The sequence below is a fragment of the Hypanus sabinus genome, chromosome 4, assembly GCF_030144855.1.
Source record: "Hypanus sabinus isolate sHypSab1 chromosome 4, sHypSab1.hap1, whole genome shotgun sequence".
Taxonomy (NCBI): Eukaryota; Metazoa; Chordata; class Chondrichthyes; order Myliobatiformes; family Dasyatidae; genus Hypanus; species Hypanus sabinus.
Window position 1 is genome coordinate 94,654,815 of NC_082709.1, and position 12,839 is coordinate 94,667,653.

General features: G+C 41.5%; 1 protein-coding gene and 1 long non-coding RNA gene across 5 annotated transcripts in view; one reads left to right on the top strand and one right to left on the bottom strand.

Annotated features, from left to right (window-relative positions):
* hspbap1 (hspb associated protein 1) overlaps positions 1-12,839 on the bottom strand; it is a 328,857-nt gene that overhangs the window by 258,174 nt on the left and 57,844 nt on the right. The gene's annotated exons all lie outside the window — the stretch shown is intronic.
* Positions 1-12,839, top strand: part of LOC132393006 (uncharacterized) — a 66,570-nt gene that overhangs the window by 2,515 nt on the left and 51,216 nt on the right. The window contains exon 2 of the long non-coding RNA XR_009511713.1: positions 10,315-10,431. This is a non-coding gene — a long non-coding RNA (uncharacterized LOC132393006). The remainder of the gene's footprint in view (positions 1-10,314; positions 10,432-12,839) is intronic.

The window sequence follows — 12,839 nt, forward strand, 5'->3', positions numbered from 1 at the left end:
GAATTCCAAAAGTGAAGAAATACTCAAATGGCAAAATTGTACAGTCATGACTGAGAAGGGAACTCAAAGCCAATGTAAAAGAGAGGGGATACAACAAAGCAAAAATTAGCAGGAAGATAAAAGATTGGGAAGCTTTTAAAAACCTACAGAAACCAACTAAAAGAGTTATTAGGAGAGAAAAGATGAAATATAAAAGCAAGCCAGCAAACAATATTAAAGTGAATAGAAAAAGGTTTTTAAGAATGTAAAAAATAAAAGAGAGATGAATGTGGATATAGGGCTGTTAGAAAATGAGGCCAGAGAAGTAAAAACAGGGGACAAGGAGATGGAGGATGAACTAAATGAGTATTTTGCATCAGTTGTCACTGTGGAAGACGCTAGCAGTGTGCCAGATGTCGCAGAGTATGAAGGAAGACAAGTGGGTGCAGCAAGGAAGAAGGTGCTCAAAAAGCTGAAAGACCTAGAAATGCATACGTAAGTCACCTGGACCTGATGAACTGAGCTCTAAGATTCTGAAAGAGGTAGCAATAGAGATTGTGGAGGCATTGGTAATGATTTTTCAAAAATTATTGGACTCTGCCATGGTGCCAGAGGACTGGAAAATTGCAAATGTCACACTTTAAGAAAAGAGGAAGGCAGCAGAAAGGAAATTATACACCAGTTAGCCTGACCTCAGTGCTTGGGAAGATATTGGGAGTCAATTGTTAAGGATCAGGTTATAAAGTACTTAGTGACACTGGACAAGATAGGACAAAATCAGCAAGGTTTCCTTAAGAGAAAATCTTGCCTGATAAACCTGTTGGAATTCTTTGAGGAGATTACACATAGGATAGATAAAGGGCATGCTGTGGATATTGTATATTTGGACTTCCAGAAGGCCTTTGACAAGGTGCCATGGCCATGCATGAGGCTGCTTACCAAGTCAGGAGCCCATATTACTACAGGAAAGCCACAAGCATGGTTAGAGCACTGGCTGATTGGTAGGAGGCAGCAAGTGGGAATAAAAGGATCCTTTTCTGGTTGGCTGCCAGTGACTGGTAGTGTTCCACAGGGGTCAGTGTTGGGACCACTTCTCTTTTGCTGTGCATCAATGATTTAGATGATGGAATATATGGCTTTGTTGCCAAGTTGCAGATGATACAAAGCTTGATGGAGGGGAAAGCTTAGTGTTGAGCAAACAGGAAGGCTGCAGAAGGATTTAGACAGATTAGGAGAATGGGCAAAAGAGTGGCAAATGAAATACAATGCTAGAAAATGCAACATCATGCATAAATAAATGTGAGTATAACATTAGCAGAGTAGATCAAAAGATATAAAACCATTTAAATTAGAAAGTGAGTGATAACTGATAAATTATTCCATAAATCTGAAAGCTCTTTGGTAAAGAAAATAATGTCAGAGGACTGGAAAGCTAATACAATTCCCATATTTAAGATGATAGTGCAAGTCAAATGATCTGTGAAGCAGTTATCTGAACATAAGTGATGGGAAGATAATGGAATTTTTATCCAAAGAAGTAATAGAAAAGCATCTGGGAACTGAAAATATAAAATAGTGCTCAAAGAGTTCAAAAAAACTCATGCTTAGCAAAATTTACAACGTTCTTTGAAAAAAATAAAATAAAACAATTTTGGCAAGAAAATTAGTGCTTGCAAAAACCCAGCCACAGGGTTCTGGTTCTTTAAGGATCTCACCACTTCAGCAGCCGGACCTCTCAGACTCTTTACTAGTCTCTGTCTTTTCACATTATCAGAGCACTCGTCTGAGAGGAGTGCTCCGCCCAAGTCTCATATTCCTCTTCTCCTTTGGGGATGGGCTTTGTCCCCATGATGAACCTATGATAACTGGGACTCTCCACCAGTGGACTTAGAAAGATAGAAACACAGAAAACCTATAGCACAATACAGGCCCTTCAGCCCACAAATTTGTGCCGAACATGTCCCTACCTTAGAAACTATGAGGCTTACCCATAGCCCTCTATTTTCCTAAGCTCCATGTACCTATAAGTCTCTTATAAGACTTTTGCCGGCAGCCCATTCCACGCACTCTGTATCTACTCCCCAGCTCCTTAAACCTGTGTTCTCTTGCGACAACCACTTCAGCCCTGGGAAGAAGCCTCTGAGTACCCACACGATCAGTGCCTCCCATCATCTTATACACCTCTATCAGGTCACCTCTCATCATCCGTTGCTCCAAGGAGAAAAGGCCGAGTTCATTCAACCTATTCTCATAAGGCATGCTCCACAATCCAGGTAACATCCTTGTAAATCTCCTCTGCACCCTTTCTATGGCTTCCACATCTTTCCTGGAGTGAGGAGACCAGAACTGAGCACAGTACTCCAAGTGGAGTCTGACCAGGGTCCTATATAGCTGCAACATTACCTCTTGGCCCCTAAATTCAATTCCACGATTGATGAAGGCCAATACCGGTTTTCCCCTGCTATTCAAAGGTAGAGCGTTCCTCTGAAACGGTTCGTAAGCCGGAATGTCGTAAAGTGAAGAAGCAATTACCATTTATTTATATGGGAAAAATCTGTGAGAGTTCACAGACCCAAAAAAAACCTACCAATAGACAATAGACAGTAGGTGCAGGAGTAAGCCATTCGGCCTTTCTAGCCAGCACCGCCATTCAATGTGATCATGGCTGATCATACACAATCAGTACCCCGTTCCTGCCCTCTCCCCATATCCCTTGACCCCGCTATCTATAAGAGCTCTATCTAACTCTCTCTTGAATGCATCCAGAGTCTTGGCCTCCACTACCTTCTGGGGCACAGCATTCCACATATCCACCACTCTCTGGATGAAAAAGTTTTTCCGCATCTCTGTTCTAAATGGCCTACCCCTTATTCTTAAACTGTGGCCTCTAGTTCTGGACTCACCCATCAGCAGGAACATCCTTCCTACCTCCAGTGTGTCCAACCCCTTAATAATCTTATATGTTTCAATCAGATCCCCTCTCATCCTTCTAAATTCCAGTGTATACAAGCCCAGTCACTCCAATCTTTCAACATATGACAGTAACGCCATTCCGGGAATTAACCTTGTGAACCTACGCTTCACTCCCTCAATAGCAAGAAAGTTCTTCCTCAAATTTGGAGACCAAAACTGCACACAATACTCCAGGTGGGGTCTCACCAGGGCCCTGTACAGCTGCAGAAGGACCTATACTCAATTCCTCTTGTTATAAAAGCCAGCATGCCATTAGCTTTCTTCACTGCCTGCTGTACCTGCAAGCTTGCTTTCATTGACTGATGTACAAGAACACCTAGATCTCGTTGTACTTCCCCTTTTCCTAACTTGTCTCCATTTAGGTAGTAATCTGCCTTCCTGTTCTTGCCACCAAAGTGGATAACCTCACATTTATCCACATTAAATTGCATCTGCCATACATTTGCCCACTCACCCAACCTGTCCAAGTCACCCTGCATTCTCATAACATCCTCCTGACATTTCACACTGCCACCCAGCTTTGTGTCATCAGCAAATTTGCTGATGTTACTTTTAATCCCTTCATCTAAATCATTAATGTACATTGTAAACAGCTGTGGTCCCAGCACCGAACCTTGCGGTACCCCACTGGTCACAGCCTGCCATTCCGAAAGGGACTGTTAATCACTACTTTTTGTTTCCTGTCGGCCAGCCAATTTTCAATCCATGTCAGTACTCTGCCCCCAGTACCATGTGCCCTAATTTTGCCCACTAATCTCCTATGTGGGACTTTATCAAAAGCTTTCTGGAAGTCCAGGTACACTACATCCACTGGCTCTCCCTTATCCATTTTCATAGTTACATCCTCAAAAAGCTCCAGAAGATTAGTCAAGCATGATTTTCCCTTCATAGATCCATGCTGACTTGGACTGATCCTTCTACTGCTATCCAAATGTTGTAATTTCCTCTTTTATAATGACTCGAGCATCTTTTCCACCACTGACGTCAGGGTAACCAGTCTATAAATTCCTGTTTTCTCTCTCTCTCCTTTCTTGAAAAGTGGGACAACATTAGCCACCCTCCAATCTACAGAATATTGGAAAATGATTATCAATGTGTCCATGATTTCTAGAGCCACCTCTTTAAGTACCCTGGGATGCAGACCATCAGGTCTCGGGGACTTATCAGCCTTCAGACTCAACAGTCTATCCAATGCCGTTTCTTGCCTAATATAAATTTCCTTCACTTCATCCTTTGCCCTATTTCCTTTGGCCAATATTACATCTGGGAGATTGTTTGTGTCTTCCCTAGTGAAGACAGATCCAGAGTACCTGTTCAGGTGTCAAGTGAAAAATATCACAGTGGGGGCTAATATCACAATGCTGACCATAATTTAGTACTTAAATCGGCAATGGCAAAGAACAAGGAGCAAGCAAAAATAAATAAATTATTAGAGAGGGGCTAATTTCAACAAAAATAGAAGCTTATGTGGGAGAATAAATTAATAATTAATAATAAGTGGAAATATAGAGTCCCTACAAAAATATTCTCCCCCCCCCCCCCCCGCCTTTGGAAGTTAACATCTTTTATTGTTTTACAACATTATATCACAGTGGACTTGATTTGGCATTTTTTTGACACTGATCAATAGAAAAAGACTCTTTCATGTCAAAATGAAAGCAGATCTCTACAAAGTGATCTAAATTAATTACAAATATAAACCACAAAAATTAATTTGAGTAAGTATTCACCCCCTTCAATTCAGTATTTAGTAGAATCACCTTTGGCAGCAATTATACCGTTGAATCTGTGTGGATAGGTCTCTATCAGCTTTGCACATCTGGACATTACAATTTCCCCCATTCTTCTTTACAAAACTGCTCAAGCTCTGTCAGATTGCATGGGGATGAACAGCCATTTTCATGTCCAGCCACAAATTCTCATTTGGTTTGAGGTCTGTACTCCTTCTTGGCCACTCCAGGACACGAACTTTGTTGTTTTTAAACCACTCCTGTGTAACTTCGGTTTTATGCTTGGGATCATTGTCTTGCTGGAAAACGAATCTTCTCCCAACTCACAGTTTTCTTGCAGACTACATCAGGTTTCCCTCCAAGATGTCCCAATATTTTGCAGCATTCATTTTACCCTCTACCTTCACAAACCTTCCAGGGCCTGCTACAGTGAAGCATCCCCACAGCATGATGTAGCCACCACCAGGCTACATTATAGTGATGGTGTGTTTTTGATGTGCAGTGTTAACATTAGTCTGACAGCCAAAAAGCTCAATTTTGGTTTCATCAGACCATGGAACTTTCTTCCAGCTGACTTCAGAGTCTCCAACATCCCTTCTGGCAAACTCTACCTGAGATTTCATGTGAGTTGTTTTCAACAGTGGCTTTTTTTTTGCCACTCTCCTATAAAGCTGCAACTGGTGATGCACCCAGGCAACAGCTGTTGTATGCGCAGTCTCTCCCATCTCAGCCACCGAAGCTTCAAACCCCTACAGAGTTGTCTTAGAAACAGAAACATGCAAACATAGAAAACCTACAGCACAATACAGGCCCTTTGGCCCACAATGCTATGCCAAAGTGCCTAATTTAGAAATTACCCAGGGTTACACATTACCCCCGATTTTTCTAAGCTCCAGGTACCTAGCCAGGAGTCTCTTAAAAGACCCTATTGTATCTGCCTCCACCACAGTCAAAAGCAGCCCATTCCACGCACTCACCACTCTGCGTAAAAAACTTACCCCTGACATCTCCTTTGTACCTACTCCCCAGCACCTTAAACCTGTGTCCTCTTGTGGCAACCATTTCAGCCCTGGGAAAAAGCCTCTGACTATCTACACAATCAATGCCTCTCATCTTATACACCTCTATCAGGTCACCTCTCATCGTCTGTCGCTCCAAGGAGAAGGCCGAATTCACTCAACCTATTCTCATAAGGCTTGCTCCCTAATCCAGGCAACATCCTTGTAAATCTCCTCTGCACCTTTTCTATAGTTTCCACATCCTTCCTGCAGTGAGGCAACCAGAACTGAGCGCAGTACTCCAAGAGGGGTCTGATCAGGGTCCTATATAGCTGCAACATTACCCCTCAGCTCTTAAATTCAATCCCACAGTTGATGAAAGCCAAAGCACTGTATGCCTTCTTAACCACACAGTCAACCTGCACAGCAGCTTTGATGTCCTATGGACTCGGACCACAAGATCTCTCTGATCCTCCACACTGCCAAGAATCTTACCATTAATACTTTATTCTGCCATCATATTTGGCTTCACACTTATCTGGGTTGAAATCCCTCTGCCACTTCTCAGCCCAGTTTTGCATCCTATTGATGTCCTGCTGTAACCTCTGACAGCCCTCCCAAACTTAGGTTACTTAGTGGCCTCCCTCACTCATCCGCTTCTTGCACGGTCACTCAGTTTTTGAGGACGGACTGCTCTAGACAGATTTACAGCTGTGCCATATTCTTTCCAAATTTGTTGATGAATTACTTAACTGTTCTCCAAGGGATATTCAGTGACTTGGAAATTTTCTTGTATCCATCACCTGACTTGCACTTTTCAATTGCCTCTTTTGTGGAGTTGCTTGGAGTGTTCTTTTGTCTTCATGGTGTAGTTTTTGCCAGGATACTGACTCACCAACAGTTGGAATTTCCAAATACAGGTGTATTTTTACTACAATCATTTGAAACATCTTAACCATACATAGATCTCCATTTAACTATTTAGTGACTTTAAAAGTAATTGGCTGCACCAGTATTGATTAAGTGTATCATATAAAATTGAGCTAATACATATGCAATCAATTATTTTGTGTTTTATATTTCTAATTAATTTTAGATCACTTTGTAGAGATCCGTTTTTACTTTTGACAGTAAAGTGTCTTTTTCTGTTGATCAGTGCCAAAAAGGCCAAATTAAATTCACTGTGATTCAATGTTGTAAAACGATAAAACATTAAAACTTCCAAGGGGTGGGGGGTGTATACTTCTAATAGGCATTATAATAATATAGAACTGTTACATGCATTGTTTAGGTACATCTCACTGGGTCAAACTAAAAAAATACCACGTGGGTGCCAACAGAATCAGGAAACAATGAAATAATTCAAAGAGGTATTCAATATCAGATCAAAACCAGGGAAGATCTGAATGATTTTAATATATGCAGAGCAGATGAGAAGAAGAGCAAAGAGACAATATGACAGTATATTGGAAACTAATATGGAAAAGAACACTCGTGCTTTTTGGTAGTCTGAGTCTGACGCTGCCATCAGTCAGAGTTGACCATGGATATTGTGTCCTAGCTGTCTAGGTATGCAAGCCTGGACAGTATGATATGGAGAGCAAGCTGTTGCCCATGTAGCAAGCTACCCTTCATCACACATCTGATGAGCCCAAAGGAATGGCAGAGACTAATTCAGTTTTAGTAGTATAATAGCATTAATTGGCAGCATAGGTAGACAGGATCATAAAGAGAGCTTTCAGCACATTGGCATTCATAAATTAAGGTACTGAGTACAGGATTTGAGATGCTATGTTGAAGTTGTATAAGACATCAGGAGGCCTAATTTGTAGTATTGTGTGCACTTCTTGTCATCTACCTACAGAAAGATATAAGAGCGAAAGAGAGCAGACAGTATTGTGAGGGATATAGGGAGGGTAAATGCAAGTGGACTTTCTTCACTAACAGTGGGTGAGGCTAGAACTAGAGGTCATGGGTGAAAGGCAAAATGTTTATGGGGAACATGAGGGGAAACCTCTTCACTCAGAGGCTGGTGACAGTGTGGAACGAGTTGCCAGTGGAAGGTGGATGCAGGTTCAGTCTCAACATTTAAGAAAAACTTGGATAGGTATGTGGATTGAAGGGGTATGGAGGGCTATGGTCTGGGTGCAAGACAGTGGTAATAGGTAGACAAATAGTTCAGCACAGACCAGACGGGCTGAAGGGCCTGCGTTGGTGCTGTAGTGCTCTATGACTCTATTAATAGAAAGGATTGTCAATGGATCAGTGAAACTAATTCCAGGTGAAACTGTAGGTCCACTGGTGGAGGTAGAAAGCAGGACAAATGGGTCACTGTGCATTAATGCTAATCAAAACCTTTTAGAAACTGCAGTAAACAATGATGTTGTTGCAATGTTGCCTGGATTGGGGAGCATGCCTTATAAGAATAGGTTGCGTGAACTCAGCCTTTTTTCCTTGGAGTGACAGAGGATGAGAGGTGACCTGATAGAGGTGTATAAGATGATGAGAGGCATTGATCGTGTGGATAGTCAGAGGCTTTTTCCCAGGGTTGAAATGGCTAACACGAGAGGGCACAGTTTTAAGGTGCTTGGCAGTAAGTACAGAGGAGATATCAGGGGTAAGTTTTTTACGCAGAGTGGTGAGTGCATGGAATGGACTGCTGGTAACGGTGGTGGAGGTGAATATAATAGGATCTTTTAAGAGACTCCTGGACAGGTATATGAAGCTCAGAAAAATAGAGGGCTATGGGTAACCCTCAGTAATTTCTCAGGTAAGGACATGATCGGCACAGCTTTGTGGGCTGAAGAGCCTGGATTGTGCTGTAGGTTTTCTATGTTTCGAACTGGATAAAAATGAATAGGTCATCAATGAAAAGCTACCTGTATTCAGTGGATAAATTACTGGGTGAACAAAGCAATACATTTGCATTATCATAAGACCTTCAATAAGAAACTAACTGAAAGTAGACTTAAAATCTGTAGATGTCACAAAATTAGGAGAGTACAGTCGGCCCTCCTTATCTGAGGTGGATTGGTTCAAGACCCCCCCCCCCGCGGATACCAAAATTCGCAGATGCTCAAGTCTCTTATTTAACATGTATCAGTACGGTGGTTTTTTGGACCCAGCGGAACCCCGGACTTTATTTAACACATTACGTGCGATGGACATTAGGACCTGGCAGCGCAGCTCTGAATCCACAATGTTTCTGTTCACGAAAATAATCACGATCGCGATTGAAAATAAGGTGGAAGTAATAAAGCGATCAGAAAGAGGTGAAACGCCATCGGTCATTGGAAAAGTGTTAAGCTACAGTTGGTCAATGATCGGAACAATTTTAATGGAGAATGCGAAAGGTCCAGCCCAGTTGAAAGTTACAATTATTACTAAGCAACGCAGTGGTTAAATTATTGTAATACATATGTTTCTTAAGTGTTTTATATGCATAGAAAGGTAAAATATGTACTATATGCTAAGAAAAACGTTTGACTGATGCTAAATAATACTGGATGTACCTGTTCCGACTTCAAATCCGACTTAAAGACAGACTCAGAAATGGAACTCATTCATAAAATGGAAGAATTTAAGGTGGGGGTTATATGTGAGGCAGGGTTTGAGGGCCAGCACAACATTGTGGGCCAAAGGGCCTGTAATATGCTGTACTATTCTATGTTCTATAGCTTGGAGACTGCCTGTACTTTTAAGTCATTTCTAGATTACTTATAATAGCTAATACAATGTAAATGCTGTGTAAGTAGTTGTTATACTGTATTGTTTAGGGAATAATGACAAGAAAAAATAGTCTGTGCATGCTCAAACAACAAGTGCTGGAGAGAGAACTTCTGGGTTTTCCTGATCCGCGGTTGGTTGAATCAGCACATATGGAATCCGTGGATAAGGAGGGCCAACAATAATGTGATTGTAAGATTTAAAAGAAAAGCATTTCTAAGTAAATAGTAACCATGAAATTCCTAAAATGCCAAAATCCACACTATTGTTCCTTTTACCAAAATGCATAATCATACATTTCCCAACACAGTTACCATCTGCCACTATTTTGCCCATTCTTCCAAGTCCTGCTGCAATCGCATTGTTTCCTCAGCACTAGCTACCCCTCCACTTATCTTTGTATCATCTGCAAATCTGCCACAAAGCTATCAATTCCATTATCATTGACAAACAATGTGAAAAGCAGTGGTCCCAATACTGACCACTGAGGAATACCAGTAGTATTTGGTTGGCAGCCAACCAAAAAGGTCCCTTTATTCCCACTTGCTGCCTCTGGCCTGTCAACCTTTCCTCTATCCATGCCAGTTATCTTTCCTGTAACACCATAGGGTTTTATCTTGTTAAGCAGCCTCATGTGTGGCACTTTATCAAATGCCTTCTGAAAATCCAAGTAAATGACATCCACTGCCTCTCCTTTGTCCATCCTGCTTGTTACTTCCTCAAAGAACTCTAACAGAGTTGTCAGGTAAGATTTCCCTTTACAGAAACCATGATGACTTTGACTTATTTTATCATTAGTCTGCAAGTACCCTGAAATCTTCCGTTAATAATAGACTCCAACGCTTTTCCAACCATTGAGGTTAAACTAACTATAATTTCCTTTCTCTTACTTTTCTCCCTTCTTACAGAGTGGAATGACATTTACAATCTTGCAGTCCTCCAGGACCATGCCAGAATCAAGTGATTCTTGAAAGATCATGACCAATGCATCCGTTATCTCTTTAGCATCCTCTCTCAGGACTCAGGTATATCCATCTGGTCCATGTGACTTAATCACCTTAATACCTATGAGTTTGCCTAGTACTTTTTCCTTTGTAATAGCAATGGTATTCACCACTGCTCCCTGACACTCACAGACCTCTGGGACTCTGCTAGTATCTTCCACACTGAAGACTGATGCAAAGTACCCATTAGATTCATCCACCATCTCTTTGTCCCCAATTACAACCTCACCAGCATCATATTCCAGTGGCGCAATATCAACTCTCACTGCCTTCTAAGAGTACCTTTATGTTAAGCTCCCTAATAAAATCTGGGTTATTACACAACACCCAATCAAATATAGCATTCCCCCAACTAGGTTCAAGCACAAACTGCTCTAAAAAGCCATCTTTTAGGCACTCAACAAATTCCCTCTTTTGTGATCCAACCCTTCCATTACAATTGTGACATTACCCCTTTTACATGCCTTTTCCAGCTGTCTTTGCATTCTCAAAGGCTACCTTTGAGGAGGTCTTATATATGATTCCCGCAATGTTTTTTTTTACTCTTGCAGTTTAACTCCACCCATAAAGATTCAACATTCTCTGACCCTATGTGATCTATTTCTAAAGATGTAATTCCAGCACAGCCACACCACCTCCTGTGCCTTCCTGCCTGTCCTTTCAATACAAAGTATATCCTCTGATGTTAAGCTCCCAACTAAAGCCTTTTTTCAGCCATGACTCAGTGATTGAATTTATGCTCAACTCTCATCAGAAATAGTGTAGCAAATCACCAAATTTGTGGACAAATAGAATTAAACATAATATCTAGCTTTCAGTGTAATTCACAAATAATCTTCAATGTAATAGTAAGTAAATGGCAGGATACTTGGTAGTGTGGAGGATCAGAGGGATCTGGGGGTACATGTCCACAGATCCCTAAAAGTTGCCTCACAAGTAGATAGGGTAGTTAAGAAAGCTTATGAAGTGTCAGCTTTCATAAGTCAAGGGATAGAGTTTAAGGGATGTGATGTAATGATGCAGCTCTATAAAACTCTAGTTAGGCCACACTTGGAGTACTGTGTCCAGTTCTGGTCGCCTCACTATAGGAAAGATGTGGAAGCACTGGGAAGGGTACAGAGGAGATTTACCAGGATGGTGCCTGGTTTAGAGAGTATGGATTATGATCAAAGATTAAGGGAGCTAGGGCTTCAGTCTTTGGAGAGGAGGAGGATGAGAGGAGACATGACAGAGGTGTACGAGATATTAAGAGGAATAGACAGAGTGGACAGCCAGCGCCTCTTCCCCAGGGCACCACTGCTCAGTACAAGAGGACATGGCTTTAAGGTAAGGGGAGGGAAGTTCAAGGGGGATATTAGAGGAAGTTTTTTTCACAGAGAGTGGTTGGTGCATGGAATTCACTGCCTGAGTCAGTGGTGGAGGCAGATACACTAGTGAAGTTTAAGAAACTACTAGACAGGTATATGGAGGCATTTAAGGTGGGGGGGTTATATGGGAGGCAGGGTTTGAGGGTCAGCACAACATTGTGGGCTGAAGGGCCTATACTGTTCTGTACTATTCTATATTCTATGCAATAAACTGAGGTAGTACACTGAAGTAATGTCAGATATACTTTGACAAAAAGGGATACATAGGGTTCAGATTACAAACCATCAAAAACAGTGATTCAGATTAATAGCGAAGCAAAACGAGGTAAAACCTCTGAGTTAAACATTTATCATTGTATTTCTACTTTGTATCCTCACCTGTGATTCTATATAACGTCATTCAAGATTAGACTGTGCAATCCACCATATAGACTCAACCTAATTCAAGTATCTATTTTAATAATACCCCACAATGAATCTGGCAAAGAGAAATTGGAATTTAGTGCTGAGAGATTCATTACCCATGCACATATGTCAATACACTACCTTACACAAGGCTGTAATGTTGCAGGAGGGGGCAGCTGGGGGGGGACGTTGGGGTTTGCATGTCTTTGGGGCACTTCTCTGGTTTCGTGGATGTTTGCAAAGAAAAAGCATTTCAGGATGTATATTGTGTACATTTTGCTGACATTAAATTTGACCTTTGAACCTTTGTTAGGCATTGGTCAGACTGCCCTTGGAATATTGTGAGCAGTACTGGAACCCTTATGTAAGAAGGGATATGCGGGCATTGGAAAGAGTCCAGTGGGAAGCTCTAGGTCTGTACTCTCTGTAGTTTAGGTGAATTTGTGGGGGGGGGGGGGGAGAGGAGAGGGAAATCTCATTGAAACCTGTCAAATATTATAAGGCCTAGTTAGAGTGGATGTAGAGGATGTTTCCTAGAGTGGAACCAGTCTAAGACCAGAAGGCACACAGACTCGGAATACAAGGATATTCCTTTAGAACCGAGATGAAGAGAAATTTCTTCATCGCAGAGGATGGTGAATTTGTGGAACACATTAC